This window comes from Marmota flaviventris, chromosome 4, assembly GCF_047511675.1.
Source record: "Marmota flaviventris isolate mMarFla1 chromosome 4, mMarFla1.hap1, whole genome shotgun sequence".
Taxonomy (NCBI): domain Eukaryota; kingdom Metazoa; phylum Chordata; class Mammalia; order Rodentia; family Sciuridae; genus Marmota; species Marmota flaviventris.
This window is the reverse complement of record NC_092501.1, coordinates 151,288,699-151,305,116: the sequence shown is the minus strand read 5'-3', so window position 1 is coordinate 151,305,116 and position 16,418 is coordinate 151,288,699. Positions and strand designations below refer to the sequence as shown.

The 16,418-nt window shown below is 37.6% G+C and overlaps 1 protein-coding gene across 1 annotated transcript in view; it reads right to left on the bottom strand.

Annotated features, from left to right (window-relative positions):
• The window catches only part of Gpc6 (glypican 6), a 1,056,528-nt gene that overhangs the window by 550,478 nt on the left and 489,632 nt on the right, over positions 1-16,418 (bottom strand). The window lies entirely within an intron of this gene.

Genomic DNA, 16,418 nt, shown 5'->3' with positions numbered 1-16,418 from the left:
TAAGTAGGACAATATATAAGTATCTAAATAAGATGAATAAAAACTTAAAGCAAATTCCATCTTTTGTCATATATCCTGCTGTGTGGGATTTTACAGACCTAGGCATGAGCTTATGTTTCCCCCTAAGAGAAAAAAAAAATGTTTTGCAATACTTAAAAATATTGCACTCTTGACTTTGGACCTTGGCACTAATATTCAGTTTTTTTCATTTCAAGAGATTGAGTCAGAACGATCACATTTGTTTAATGGCTTTTTGCGTGTGTGGGGCTTAATTACAGGCCATACCCTGAAAGGTAGCACAATTGCAATTTATCAACTAATTTAGCTCTCCCACAAGGAAATCTCATCTCTTATTGTCTTCATTTTGAAGCTGGCCATATTGCTAATGGACATCCTAAAATCTAACAGCAGTCATATCCAAACTAAAACAACCTCTAAGCCAAGGCTGAAATCATTTCATGTTGAAGTTATCATATGCTTAAACCTCTATTATTCTATTTGGGTTTGTGTGGATATCCAGGAGAACCTACAACCCAAGGGTGGGGTTGCTACATTTAATTTAGAAATCTGGTAGAAAGATGGCCATATGAAAATATAATGAAACAGACATCATGCAGAATTCAGAGTTCCTTGACTTTGATTATTTCCAAATATTCTGTAACTATTGTTCTTATGATGAAGCGTTCTGCTGTGTCTGATGCAAACACTGGTGTGTAACAGGCCTGAGCTGATCATGCAGGGAAGAAAAAGAAGGGGGAGCTTTGAGGACTTGTGTCAAAAGACAAAGGCAAGGAATTCAGAAGCTAGTTTAGTGACTGTGCAGAGTCTAAGGATAAGGAGCAGCAAGAAAAAAAAGTAAAAGTTAAGTTATTCTTATTTTTCTAAAGACTTGGAACTTCTCTGAGGCTTCTGCATTAGAGAGAAGGATATTGTTATTGTCCAACTAAACAAACACTGTACAGTACAGAACAGCATGCAGTATAGTAACCACAAAGGCAGTGAAACTCCATTTGCCACCTGTGTAGGGCACAGGCAACAGAATACAGGCAGACAAGTAGCCATCCCATGGAGGCTGTGAGCTGCTTCCTGCACGGGGCTTGTACACAGCAAAGACTTAGCAGAGCAGGGCAGAATGGAGAGGTGTGGACACATAAGCACAAAAATTCTGGATTTAGCCAGGAACATCTAGAGAAACCTTGGTGGTGGTCAGGGAACTTTCTATCAGTGGCATAGCATTTATGGAGCAAGGGTATCTGGCTTGAGAATTAGATTTATTGATGTCAGTGGGTTTTTAATTATACTCCAAAGTTGACAAGAGTAGAAGACATCCTTATTTCAAACCATGCCCCTTACAATCCTAATGTTTTGTTTGGTAGTTCTGACCTGGTTCAAGCACTAAGAAGAATGTCTTACATACAGAAAGTGCTCAATAAGCAGCTGTCAAATGAATTTTTACTCTTTAATGCTTTCAGGAGAGAAATCTGCTCTCCAGAGAAGTTCTCTGTTCAATTATATGCATTTCCTAGTGAACATGTGTTAAGTTTGAAGCCTGGCATAGGGACCATCGATTGTATCTATCGATAGGAATTAAGATTTTAACTATGGCTTGGAATAGTTTGGCCCACATTCCTGGGACAAGTCATTTGGGGGACAGTTGTTTGGGGTACAGGCCCCTCATTCAAATCACACCATCTAGAACTGCTTTTTCTGCATGCTTACAGATTATCCTGCCTCCGAAAATTTATATAACCTCACCCCGCCTTCTCCTCTATGAACCATTAAATTAACATGTGGAATCTTCTTTTCTCAAAGACTGGAATAAACACTAAACAATACAAGAGTGACTTTCATGAAAAGTACATTTTGTATAGTATTACAGAATTATATTTTTATTTAAAGTTTTCTCAATTGACAGATTGAGACTATAGATTGTATACATGTTTATTACATGTATACCACCCTCTCATAACTTAAATGAATCTACTCTTTGATGAATAAACTGTTAACATTTGGAATTGAGGTTTTAAATCCCAAGAACCTTTGGCCTGTGTTATATTGAAGTCTGACTCTGGGTGGCCCATTCAGTTGCATAACTACTGCCAGGCGTGGTGGCCCACACCTATAATCCCAGGGGCTCCAGGAGGCTGAGGCAGGAGAACCTTGAATTCAAAGTCAGCCTGAGCAAAAGAGAGGTGCTAAGCAACTCAGTGAGACCCTCTCTCTAAATAAAATACAGAATAGGGCTAAGGATGTGGCTCAGTGTTCGAGTGCCCCTGAGTTCAATATCCAGTATCTCCACCTCCACCAAAAAGAACAATTTCATAACTACTGTGTTGTCTGAGTTATTCATCTGCTCCCACTAAGACTCATAATTAAAATTCTAGCTCTTTTAACTGTTGCCTTTAAGGGAATGATCTATGTCCCAGAAACTTCTTTTGGGTAGACACAGCTTACTGAAGAGAATGCAGCATTGAATTGGAAGGGAATTAAATACTACTCTTAAGTGTCCAATATGGTTCAATTATACCACCTTAGGTGAGACATTTGATCCTCTGTGTATGTCTATCACCAAGTGATTCTACTGCTACCTGAGTCTACCATATATCAGTGCCATAGCTCATGAGACTGAGTGTTCCTGTCAAGCATTCTAAGTTTTTTTTTTTTTTTTTTTTAAGGGAAAGTGGACAGAACAAATGTTCTTCTATTAGACCAGTGGTCCTCAAAGTGTGGTCCCTGGGTCAGCAATGTGTGCATCACCTGAGAACATGTTAAAGTGCAGGTTCTTGGCTCTTGTCCTGTTGTACTGAATCAGTAACTCTGGGGCTGCGGCCCATGAAGGTGTTTTAGTAAGTTTCCCAGACACTTCTAATGCCCACTAAAGTTGGAGAACTTCTGTTTGAAAGGGGAAATTTAATTTGGCCATCCTACAAAGGCAGGTACTTTAAGGAGCTAACTCACTTTCTATCAAATTCCCCTGATATAATTGACTTGGAAATGTAAGCTTAATTTCTGAATTGTACCCACAAATCTTTAAATCTTCCAACTCCCCAAAGAGATCTTTCCTTAAATCTCACCTTTCTATAATCCCAGTCATTTTTATTCATTAGTAGGAAACACCTGTAACAGCAGGAGCTACTTACATTCTAATTGTTTCTTGTTCCTCTAAATTGCTTGTCATTATAAAAGAAATGACAGAAGTGAAATGGGAGAAGAGCAATGTGGCAAGAAGGCTAGAGCCCATTTCCAATGTTTAATTGCTATACAATGCAAAGAACAGATTAAAAAGATAAATCAAAAGTTTGCCGAAAAAAGTGAGGCCCCCAGTCAGTTTTATGGTTTCATTTGAGCTGCAAAGATATTATTATACACTCATTTACAAAACAATGAGCTCTTACTGTTTATGAAAGTTTAATCTCTTGGTTTATTGCCTTAATATATTTCACATTGGTAAGGTTTACTTTTAAATGAAATTTCTGACTGTCTTATGTGGATTTTTTTTTATACTGAGAATACAGACAGAATGAGTGTAACATCATAATTGTATTCATCTATGAAGCAATTAGAGTCAGGGTAATTGCTTCTAGTTCTCACATATCTGCATACAAAGTAATAGAATTAATATTTTATCATTTGGCAGTATCCCTTGTTAGCTAAAGAATTCTAACACTGTATATCTTCTTTGTGTGTCCACAGGAATTTAAACAGACCCTATATTAATATTTACCTAAATCAAAAACTATGCCAAGTGAAGAAATTGCATGGAGTAAGTTGGCACCACTGCTTAACACAGGCATTCAGCAGATGCAGGATGGGACAGAGGCCCTCATCCATGCTCTCTAAATGGAGTGAGTCATGACAACCAGGAGGAGGCTTCCTCAGCCCTTCTCAGCCCCCAGTTGTTTCCTAAGTGATTCCATGGTTGCCAAAGCATGTATGAATTCCATGGTGTTCTAAGAGACTGGTTCTCATTTAAAACATGTGGCGACTCTAATATCAAAACGCCTATGGAAACACCTTTACAAGTTTTTACAAAGAGAAAAATTGATAAGAGCAGAAGAAGGAGAGCATGATGACCTACAGGAATAGCCTGATGACTGACAAGATTCAAATCCTCAGCCAGAATCCACAGGACTAAGAAGGGCTAAATGAGGACTTATAGCCTCATTTATTTTCTAAGAAGCTTAGGCTGGAGGGAGAGAAAAGAAGCCATAAATTAAATGGCACTTTGCTTGAATAAAAGGGGAACAAATGAAGGAATTAAGCTGAAACTAGCAGCTCAACCACTGGACCAAACTTAATTGGTAGATAAGCTGTATTTCAACATTAAAAGATTTTATAAAAGATAGATGGATGAGTCGAGTAATTCTGCTCCTTCTTTTCAATACCTACAAACAAAAACCCTTAGTGAGAAAGACATATGCAAGAATTAACAATGGTAAATACTAGGTACCTACCCATGCATTACATAGATCAAAGAGTTAGCTATTATTAAATGTTAGCTATTACTAATATGGTGGCTTCAAAATGGAACTTCCCCCCAAAAGTTGGGCTACATCATAAAAATGTAATAATCTTTCAAAATTAATATGATATCCCATATTGTTTTTTGTATAGTCTTCCAAATTTTTACTTCAGTATTCTCCATCCATCTTTATTAAATGACCTATAGAGAGATTCTTTAACTAAAAGATGTCCTAATGATACAGAGTAAATGTCTTTAAAACATGTAAAACAACACAGAGGCAGGGCATGGTGGAGCAAGCGACTGGGGAGGCTGAGGCTGGAGGCTTGTGAGTTCAAAGCCAGCCTCAGCAACTCAGTGAGTCCCTAAGCAACTCAGTGAGACCCTGTCTCTAAATAAAATATAAAAAGGGCTGGCGATGTGGCTCAGTAGCTGAGTGCCCCTGAGTTCCATCCCCAGTAGTCTACCGCCCCCCTAAAAAAAAAAAAAAAAAACACAGAGTGGCATATGGTGTGCACTATACGTGTTAAATATTATTGTTGACAAATTTAAGTATAGATATGATGTATGATTAATTAGAAAATCTCTCTACCTTTCTCAATGACACAACATTGACATGTTTGAGAACTGTGTCTTCACTTCTCACATGGGTTTTATCTTAAATTATTCTGATCCTCATTATCCCTTAGCCTAGATTTATTACTCTGATTTCTTCCTGGTCCTGTTTTCCCTGTTAATCAATATGGCTGTAATTTTTCTAAAACATGGAATAATTATTAAGCACTTACTATGTTAAAAGACTAAGTGAAATGTAATGATCTTCCTAACAAAGTCATCTAATTTTTCAAAATAGAGACCTATAAATTGTTGGTATAGCAATTGGTTCTCATAAGAGCGCTAATAGAACAGAAGAAAAGAAATGACTATATTCAGACTCAGAGAGTTTAAGGAATGTGCCAAGACTGAACAACCATCAAATAGAAAAAATCCAAAGAGACTGAAGTTTAGGCATTGCCTAGAACACACTGGAAAACTAGGATAACTGGTAAGACAAAGTCCCTGGTTCTGGGTGAGTTTATAGGGTCTGTATACACCTAATCCCATCTGCAGGGTTTGGAGAGACACTCCTTTTATTGATGGGATAGGCACACTGGAGGTAGCTAATTTGAAGTGCAAAGAAATTTACAAAGGACTACAAATCTACATTGGTAAAATTAAGCAATGGTATATTGGTTTATTTAGCTAAGGAATACAGAATTATGACATTAAATTTGAAATGTTCAGGAGGTAGCTTAGAATTTAGAACTAAATGACAATTGAGAGGTCAGAAAAAGAAGTTCAGATCTTCAAGGTTTCAAATTAAATACATTTTCAAAGGAATTCAAACAGAAAATGTTTGGGGTCATGAATATGTCATAATGATCCTTATTCTTTGTTTACATGTTAGTAATTCTTTATGATCAAAGTATGAGAAAATTTAAAATATATAAGCATTTTCTAGAAAAGGTAAGAGACTTGGGGGGAATTATTATACCAGGTATATAAAATTTTAGGTATAATTGCTACAACATCATATGAAAGGCTCATTCTTTCCTTTTATATTCATTCCAAGACACCAAGAAACTAATCAAAATATTGGCCATAACAAGCCTGTCTCTTTGGTATGCATGCTGTATCATTTTAAGAAATATCTTTATTAAGATGTAATTCATATACCGTACACTTCACCAATTTGAAATGTGTAGTTCAATGTTTTTAATATATCCACCTCTTCTCAGCTGTTCTGGGGTACACAATGATGACCATAATAAATTTTAGAACATGTTCATTACCCCAAAAAGCAACTCCATATGCAAGAGCAATTACTCTGATTCTCCCAAACTTCCCTCCACCTCCCACTTCAGCTTGAGGCAAAAACTAATCTACTTTCTGCCTCTGTGGAGTTGACTATTGACATAAACAGATGCATATAATACATGATCTTTTATGAAGAGCCCTTTGCCCTTAGCATGATTTAAAAGTTCATCTATCCTGCAGCATAAATCAGTATACACTTTTTTAAATTAAATTATTAATTATTGTAATCTGTTACATGATGGCAGAATGCAATTCATTTCATATTACACACACAGAGCCCAATTTTTCAAGTCACCGATTGTACACAAAGTATTTTCACACCATTCATGTCTTCATATATGTACTTAGGATAATGATGTCTAACCCATTCCACCATCATTCCTACTTCTCCCTTCTTCTCCCTCCCCTTTGCCTTATCTAAATTTCCTCCATTCCTCCCATGCTCCACCCCATCGCCATTATGAGTCAGCATCCTCATTTCAAAGAAAACATTCAGCTTTTGGTTTTTTGGCAGTATACACTTTTAAAAATGACTGAATAATAAGCCTTGTTTGAAAACTCTACAGTCATTTATCTACTTCCCAGCAAACTGACATTCTGGGTATCTCCACCCTTTGGCTATTATGAACAATGCTGTGGTAAACACTTGCTTTTAAGTTTTTGGTTTGACATCTGTTTTCATTTCTTTTAGGTACACACCTACAAGTAGAACTGCTGGGAATATGGTAATTCCATGTTTAACTTTGCAGGAATTGTTAAAGTGCTTCCCACAATAGCTACAATATTTAAATATTTAAATTGTATTAGGGCTTTAATTAATCCAATTTCTTACCAATCCTTGTCATCATTTGTCTTTGAATCCCAGTGGGTAGGAAGTGGAATCTCATATGGTTTTGATACCCATTTTCTTACTGGACAATAATGATGAATATCTTTTAGGTTACCCATTGTATATATTTGTTGAATAAATTACTTAAGTTTTTGCCCACTTCTAATGGAGTTGTTTTTTTCTGTTGTTGTCATTTAAGAATCATTTATATATTTTGTATACAAGTCCCTTATCAGATAAATGCTAAGATTTGCCAATATTTTCTCACATTCTATCTCTTTTTAAAATTTTTGTTTGTAATTTTTGCAGTTTTAGGGATTAAGCCCAGGGTCTTGTACATGCCATGCAAGTGTTCTACCACAAATGTTAGGTATAATTGCAGCCCTCTACTTTTCTTGAAGACTCATTATTTTGTCATGTTTTTAAAAATTCACATACAAATTAAGAAGAGAAAATATAAGAAGTTGCACTAGGAGAAGTCAGATAATGCCCACCTAGAAATGAACTAAAAACTCAAAATCTAATTTTTCTTCCCTCACAAAGATCAGACTCTGGGCCTTTGTTTCTTGGTTCATGAAGAATAACGTCTTTTAAAATCCGATAGACACAATGAATGTTAAGTATATGATGGTAACAACTTAGTCTGGAGGATACAAAACTCTAACTTCTTAGACTCAGATTTTTGAAAGAATCAGGCCAAGAAGATTCTGTCTATTATACTATGAGTCATTAAATTTCTCTCAGGTGTCTCTATCTTCTAACTTAGGTATGCTTTGGTTGTTACATTACTGGGCTTTCTCCAAGAGACTTATTATTTTTCATGTTTTGTGTGCTTTATTTTGATAATTAGACATAGGAATTTTTCCTTTTTTTTTGAAGCACCTCAGTGACTGAGAGTAGAAGTAACAACAGGGTGTCCACATCCAAATATCTCAGGTGATTAGAAAACAGCAAACAAAACACAGAGATGAACATACAAAAAAATCTTTCCATATTTTGGAGACAAGATGGTAGAAGACAATGAACAAACTGCACAATGATATGTGTATGTTATTTTAATGACTTTTATATTCTGTATTTAGGATGAAAAAGCAACTATCTTAATTAGTAAATAAAGATTAAAATGAAGCTATGAAGAAATTTTAAATATAATATCCTCCTGGATACCTGTTCAAAGGGGGCAAATTAGTATACTACTCATTAAAACTACTGAGAGATGCACCTTATTTATTCATTCATTCAGAATGTGAAGAAGAAATGAAACAGGCTAAGAGGAAGAAAGAAGTTATGAGAAGCCGTGATGTATGGAATTCAAGGTGTGAAATTTGATGAGCCTGGTGAATGCTCATGAGGAGGTCAGAGAAATAAAGCTGAGTGTCTGAGGTGGAGAGAAAGGTCAATGAAGTACTTCGCTCATTTATGTTTTCTGTCTCTTCCAGATTTCTACAACTCTTACATTTGCAAAATCTGTAAGACTCCCCAATGGGTATCTCCAATGAAACAACATGAAATTAAAAAATGGATTGTTAATTGTCATCCTCTTTCTATCTGTCTGGACTGGATGGGCAGGAAGCCTGGCATCTGTGGTTATGGCCCTTGGGTGTTTACTAGCAATGGGAGCAGAACCAGGTAACAGAGCTGGGACTGAGATATCCCTGCAGGACTAGGGTGAGCAACCAGGCCAGAGCATTCGCTGTCCTGAATCAGGAGTCCCCTATCCAGGCAATACCTGACTTCAGAGCTTATAAAAGACACCCATCTGTAAAAACACTCAAGAGGAATCAAATCTAAACATCACTATCCCATGAGAAAGTGACCATTCTACACCTCCTTAGGCACATTCTGTTGTCTTCTCATTTTTCTTTCTTTTTTTTAATTGATTTTTTAAAAATAAATGACAGCGGAATGCATCACAGTTCTTATTACATGTATACAGCACAATTTTTCATATCTCTGTTTGTATATAAAGTATGTTGACACCAATTTGTGTCTTCATACAGGTACTTTGGATGATGATGTCTATCACATTCCACCATCTTTGCTAATCCCCTGCCTCCTCCCTTCCCCTCCCACCCCTCTACCCTATCTAGAGCTCATCTATTCCTCCCATGTTCCCCCTCCCTACCCCACTATGAGTCAGCCTCCTTATATCAGAGAAAACATTTGGCATTTGTTTTTTTGGGATTGGCTAACTTCACTTGGCATTATTTTCTCCAACGCCATCCATCTACCTGCAAATGCCATGATTTTGTTCTCTTTTATTGCTGAGTAAAATTCCATTGTGTATATATGCCACATTTTTTAATCCATTCATCCATCTTCTCATTTTCTTTATGTTTATTTTAATAACACAAAACTAGAAAAAAAAAAACCCTCTGAAGGACAATTTGTTCTCCATGATGTAACCCTCTGACCTAGGTAGACCAGAGACAACACAGAGCAAGGGTGTCTGCTCAGCCACTCAATCCTGAGAAGCAAACACTGCTTGGTCTGTGCCAAAATGTTTTCTTCCCAAACAGGTGTGGATGTTTTTTCTTAGGCCTTTTCAGAGTTCTGTCCTCTAATTTTGTCTCTATTGATCTGCCAGCCATTTGGAAAATAATCGTGTCATTCAGAGTTCGTATTCCCTAACTTGAAGCAAATTTAATGCCAATGCATATAATCCAGCCAACCTATCCTTAGCCTATCCTATCTGCCAAATAACTCAAAAAGCTAAAAAATAATACAAACTTGTAGCATTGGCAAGCAGATTCATGAATAGAAGAAATGTTCCATAATATTGGGAAATGTTAAAATATGAAATATGAGAAATCACTGCATCCAATTTTCTAGGTTGATGTTCTTGCTGATAGGATAATTTTTAGTGCACACTTTGAATTCAATTTCCTTTATTTTAACAAAACATATTTCATACACATTGCTTATAGATGGAATAACTTGCAAAAACATAATCAGTTTTATAGGCCACATTCTCAGAGATTTTTGTACCATTTTGGGTTATCATAAATGCTATTCTGGCAAACATCACATTGCACATACCCCTGTATATGTCTGCTCTAAGCCACCACTTGAGACAATACACAATTTTGTCATGATGCTAATCTCTACTGGAAGGACAGTTTCACTTTCTCTTTGGGATGCTGTTTGAGATGACCTAAAAAACACAGTGGAGTCTCAGTAATTCCTCTGTCTCTGAGATGCTGTTTCCTCAAAAATGTTCAATTCAGTCCTTGGAAAAGCCTCAATTAAGTCTCTTTACATTTTCATGCAAGCTGCCAGGAAACATTCCCTCTATTCAGATTTGCCAATTATGGAGAACCTCAAGTCTTTCTGGTTTAATTCCACAATAAATTTATGAAATAGTCGCAATGTCAAATACTTTCAGAGGCAATTTGAAAAAACAAAAATAATGTGCAAGTGAGCTGGGAATGGAGCTCAGTGGTAGAGCACTTGCCCAGCACATGTAAGACCCTGGCCTCAATCCGCAGTGCTGCAAAACAAACCAATAAGTTAATTAATTAAATAATATGCAAGTAACGTAAAAATATATTCATGGAGACTCTTACTTCAAGTTCTTTTGCAACAGTTGGTATGTTCTCTTGAGTAAGAGATACCTTTCTAAGATTCAAATATTTCATGCCCAGCTCCCCGCAACATGGGGTTGGGGATTGAGCCTAGGGCCTACTTAATGCAAGGCAAGTGCTTTACCTAAAGTCTTCATTTTCTTTTCTCTCTTTTTTTTCTTCTTATTTTGAGACAAGGTCTCTCACCATGTTGCTTAAGGGCTCACTAAGTTGTTGAGGCTGGCCTTGAACTTGTGATACTTCTACCTCAGCATTCTGAGTTGCTGGGATTACCTGCATGTGCCACCACACCCGGGCCTCATTCTTGTTATAATAAACCCACACCTGAAGAATAGAGCCAACATTACTTATATAAGAGTAATAATAGTCAATGTAAATTGCAGGTCACCACAATGGACAAGAAATCAAGGTTTCACCAGCAAATGTATGAATGTGCCTTTTCCCCACATCCTCGCCTATACTTATTGTTGTTTGTATTCTTGATAACTGCCATTCTGACTGGAGCAAGATGAAATCTTACAGTTGTTTTGATTTGTATTTCTCTAATTGCTAGAAATGTTGAACATATATTTCCATATATTTGTTGACTGTATAACATCTTCTGAGAAGTGTCTGTTCAGTTCCTTGGCCCATTTATTGACTGGGTTATTTGTTTTTTGGTGTTAAGATTTTTGAGTTCTTTATATATCCTAGAGATCAGTGCTCTATCTGATGTGTGTGTGGTAAAAATTTGCTTTTTAGTTTGAATCCATCTCATTTATTGATACTTGATTTTAATTCCTCGGTCTATACCCAAGGGACTTAAAAATAGCATACTATAGGGACACAGCCACATCAATGTTTATAGCAGCACAATTCACAATAGCTAAACTGTGGAGCCAATCTAGATGCCCTTCAGTAGATAAACGGATAAAGAAAATGTGATATATATATATATATATATATATATATATATATATATCATATATATATATATATGTGTATATATATATGTGTATATAATGATATATGTGTATCATATATATATATATATATATATATATATATATATATGATACACACACACACACACACACACACACGCAATGGAATACCGTTCAGCATTAAAAGAGAATAAAATCATGGCACTTGCAGGTAAATGGATGGAGTTTGGAGAATGTAATGCTAAGTGAAGTAAGCCAATCCCAAAAATCCAAATGCGGAATGTTTTCTCTGATATAAGGATGCTGATTCATAATGGGATTGGCGGGACATGGGAGGATTAGAGGAACTCTAGATAGAGCAAAGGGAAGGGAGGAGAGGGGAAGGAGCAGAGGGGTAGGAAAGACGGTGGAATGATATGGACATCATTATCCTAAGTACACGTATGAAGACACGAATGGTGTGACTCTACTTTGTGGACAACCAGAGATATAAAAAATTGTGCTCTGTATGTGTAATATGAGTTGCAATGCATTCTGCTGTCCTACATAACAAATTAGAATTAAAAAAAGAAAGAAAGAAAAGAAAAGAAATCAAGGTTTCAGGATGCCAGCTCCAGGAGATGGAGAGCCTTGCCTATCTTATTCACTGGGTACCCACAACAGCCTGGCCACTGCCCTCCAGGAGTCAGCATTCAGGATGTATATGCTAGAGTATATGAAAGTTAAATTTTTCCTCCACTTGACAGTGATTTCTCTAAGGAAGAAATGATGCCTCCTAAGTCCAGGAAGCCTCCTCAATGCCCAGGGTAATGTGACCCAAAATCATGACTGTGAAGAGCTCCCCATAAGGTCAGGCACTGAGGTACAGAGCCAGGCCCCCTGAGGGATGGTTTGCATTCAGTGTCTGTAGTGTCAGAACTGCTCTAGAGGAGGCCTTTCTGTCACTGCTTTGTGAACCAGAGTCTTACAGTCACGGAGAAGGTTAGGAACTCAGCTGGTCTGACCCCAAATCCAACATGCCTTCTACTGTGACAGCTTCATGTACCTCTCTGTGAGCTGTCAGTATTTTCACTTTATAAATTTAGACCAATTTATATCTCGTCCTTGCTACTAAATGATAAGAGCATATTTGATAAATTCATAACATATACCACAGGAGTATCTAATTTTAAAAGAATAGATACAACTTAGTATATGGATTTTTTAAAAATGAAGTTATATACCTAGAAATAAGATCAAAGCTGGTGCAGTGATGCATGCCTATAATCCCAGCACCTCAGGAGGCTGAGGCACAAGGATCAGAAGTTTAAAGCCAACCTCAGCAACTTAGTGGGACCCTGTTTCAAAATAAAATATAAAAAGGGCTGAAGATGTGGCACAGTGGTTATGGATCCCTGGGTTCAATCCCCAGTACCAAAAAAAAAAAAAAAAAAGAATTTTTTGAGAGTGAATGTATAAATTTAACCACTGATTATGGTGTTGAAGCCAGAATTAGACAGGCAGATAGGCATCCAGAGAATGGAGGAATTGAAATGTTAATTCCTTCAGAGCCCTTCCTGCACCTTTATCTAGACAACCTTTCTCAGCTCCAATGGTTGCTAAGGTAACTTGTCTCAGGGATTGTCCCTCCCTACAGAGAGTTGTTAATTATCCTTCCAGCCTACATAACTACAACTTGGCCCCTCCAGTCCATCTGCTTCTCACCTTTTGGCCATCCTACCAAGCATCTCCTGGGCCTAGTCATGCATGTAGGAAGGAGAGAGAGAAGGGGAAGACAGCAGGAGAACAAAGGGAGTCCAAGACCTATAAAAAAGGCAGAACATCCTCACTTCTGGGGATACCAGGATACCAACTAGGGCCCCCTTCTCCCTCCTGGAAGAAGTCTATGTGAGCCCTTTTAAAATAAACCCTGCTTTTTATTCATGCCTCCTTGTGCTTCTGTAACGTTATACTTCAACCTGTGAAGGAGCAGAACTTGTCACCTGTTACTGGCATTGTATGTGTGTGTGAGTGTGTGTGTGTGTGTGTAAATATCCTGTAGACACCCAATGAATACTCAGCCTTAAAAGAGGATTAAAGAGGAGATGGTGAAGGCAGTGTTTTAAAATATGTAACACAACTCTAATAGTTATATCTGCACCCCATGTATTCCATTACAACCTTACTTAACTTCAAGAGACTGGGACTTCATAAAATCTGTCTAGATTAGCAGGAACATTTGTTCGAGTTCACTGAAGTGTAGACTCAGCGTTGAGAAAGAACAGATTTTTGTAGCTGATAAGGTGTTCAACAACTAGGCATGAAGTAGTAAAATATTATTCTAAGATATTCTACGTAGATTTTTAGTGAAACCTAACCCTTTCAACTCTGTTTTTGTGTTGGCTAAATGACTGCCTCTGTTGTGGATTCGCATTCCAAATGACCTGACTTGTAGCCACAGGTGCTTGTTCTAGCAAAGGTGTAGCAGGTCTGCGGGGAGAACCCATGAAGCCCTTCACAGCACAGCAAGTACATGATTTGCACTCCCTATAATTCTTCGCACTGCAAAATCTAATGGAGTTGGACAAAATGTCATCTGCTGCTTATTAAGTCTTGTTTTTACACGGTTGACTGACCTAATTTTCCAGGGTTTAAAATTTAACTTCTTATCACCTGTTTGGCTGAAACTTCAGTTAGCTCTGTCAAATATTGGAACATGTTAGCATGTCATTTACACATGTTCAAATGAAGTAATTGGGTTCACAGAAGACCTATGTCAGTTTTAAATCTGGTCCCAATTAGAAAACACATCTTCAAAGCAGTAAGCGCTGGTCCTCTTTTATACACCTCCATCACTCCCCTAACTGCCGGGAGCAGGGAAGCGACAGTCCATGACTTAGGCAGGCATATCTGGACCTTGGCATGGCTGACAGCAGTTACTCTTTCAAAAATCATAATTTTAAGCATTTCACTCCCTGACAGCTGGCCAGTCTCTTCTAGTGTTCCCATGTCAATGATCTTTCTGGGATGTACTAACCATTGGGTCACACAACCCAGACTTCTATCACCTTTTCTTTGTTCTTCAGTCTCTCATGACCTCACCGTCAGCCTTGTGAATGCGTGCCCAGTTACAACTATCAAAACCAACTGGAAACTGAGACTCAGAAAATTCATTTTCATCTACCATGCAGTCACTCTCTGTTGTGACCACTGAAAACAAAAAGCTCAACCTTGTTGACTGGGCTCAGCTTCAATTCATGTTCTCTAACCTGAAATTAGCAGGTGGAATGTTGCCTGGCCAGTCCACCATATTTCCTTCCTCCCCACTCACTCTCTTAGATGACTCGTGGCACCTTCTGCTTTGCATAAAGCTACTAAAATGACTCACATATCCACCCCCACAGTCCCTCAATAGAAGGAAGACCACTACTGGACAAATAACGTGGCAATTCAAAATCCATTCGTTCCCTCACTCATTTCATTTTGAGTCTTTCTTTAGTGCCTAACAGAATCATAAAACACTACAGAAGGAAATTCCAAGTCACTCAAATTGTAGAAGAAGAAACCAAGGTTCAGATAGACCTTGGTGTATATGAAGACTGCACTAGAAATAACATCTGCCCTCAATTGGTGTCTTGCCTTGGTTCCAGGTAACCTCTGGGAAGGTATCAAAAGGCCCCTTCTTCCTGAGAGCTGTAAACCCTTGGAGACAATGACAGCCATGGTCAGCAGCATTCTTCATCTGCTGCTCCTAGAAATGCAGACATTCACACCCCAGCTCAGGGGAGGAGAATCACAATCTGCATTTCAACAGACCCCCCAGTGGCCATCTCCTAGTGAAAGCTATTAAACAAAAAAAAAGGAAGCAATCAGGACCCGAGGCTATCACTAGTACGAGAAGTAAACATTTCTTTTCTAATGCTAACCTACATTTGCTTTCAAAGTTATGTCTCTTTGTTTGGTTTTGTTGGGATGTTGATGAGTGGAAATTCACCTGTATTCACTATTCATCCCTTTGTATGGGAGAAAGTTAGGAGCCTTGATTTTGTTGAGAACAGAAACTGATGCACCAGCACAACAGGGCAAATCTCATACATTTTAAATTAAGATGGTGCCTCCGGACTTAAGATGAAAAAGCTTAAGCTCTTGGAATGGCAAAGCCAGAAGCAAATGTAAGCTCCCAACCACAAAATCAAACATGTGTTGTCGTCTCAGTCCTTCCTTAACCCTCACAGCTCCTCTACCCCTTTAAAAAAAAAGATAGATTCCACTTTGGGGCCAGGTTGACCTTCAAGCCAGTAGACTCTTAGTATCAAAGTAAGGAGAGATAAGTTGGTGCTATTGGGGGAAAGGTAGAGAAAGGAGGAAGATTTCATTTCTTTTTTGTTGCGAAATTCCTTCTGAATCCTAACAGCAATGGAAAACTATGTCCAGCCTTATTGTCTTTTAACATGATTTTTTATTTTATATCCTTTCATATGCTTGGAATGCCATTTTCCTATTAAAACTCATCAACAGTGTTGTTTCCTGTCAAAATGCTCATATTTCAGGGAAAATAAACAGATGTGAAGCCTATTAGTGATGTGATGGCTAGGCTGAAGACATTTTGCAAACATAATTCCATGCTAAAAAATGTCCACTGCCTAAAACACTGAAGTATTAAAATGGCAAAGTAAAAGTGAATAAATTGCAATGTTTAAAAATATACTTCTACTAACATATATCCATTTGGCTTTCTCTCTTTTTTTTTTAACACAAATTTTTATGTGGTGCTGAGGATTGAA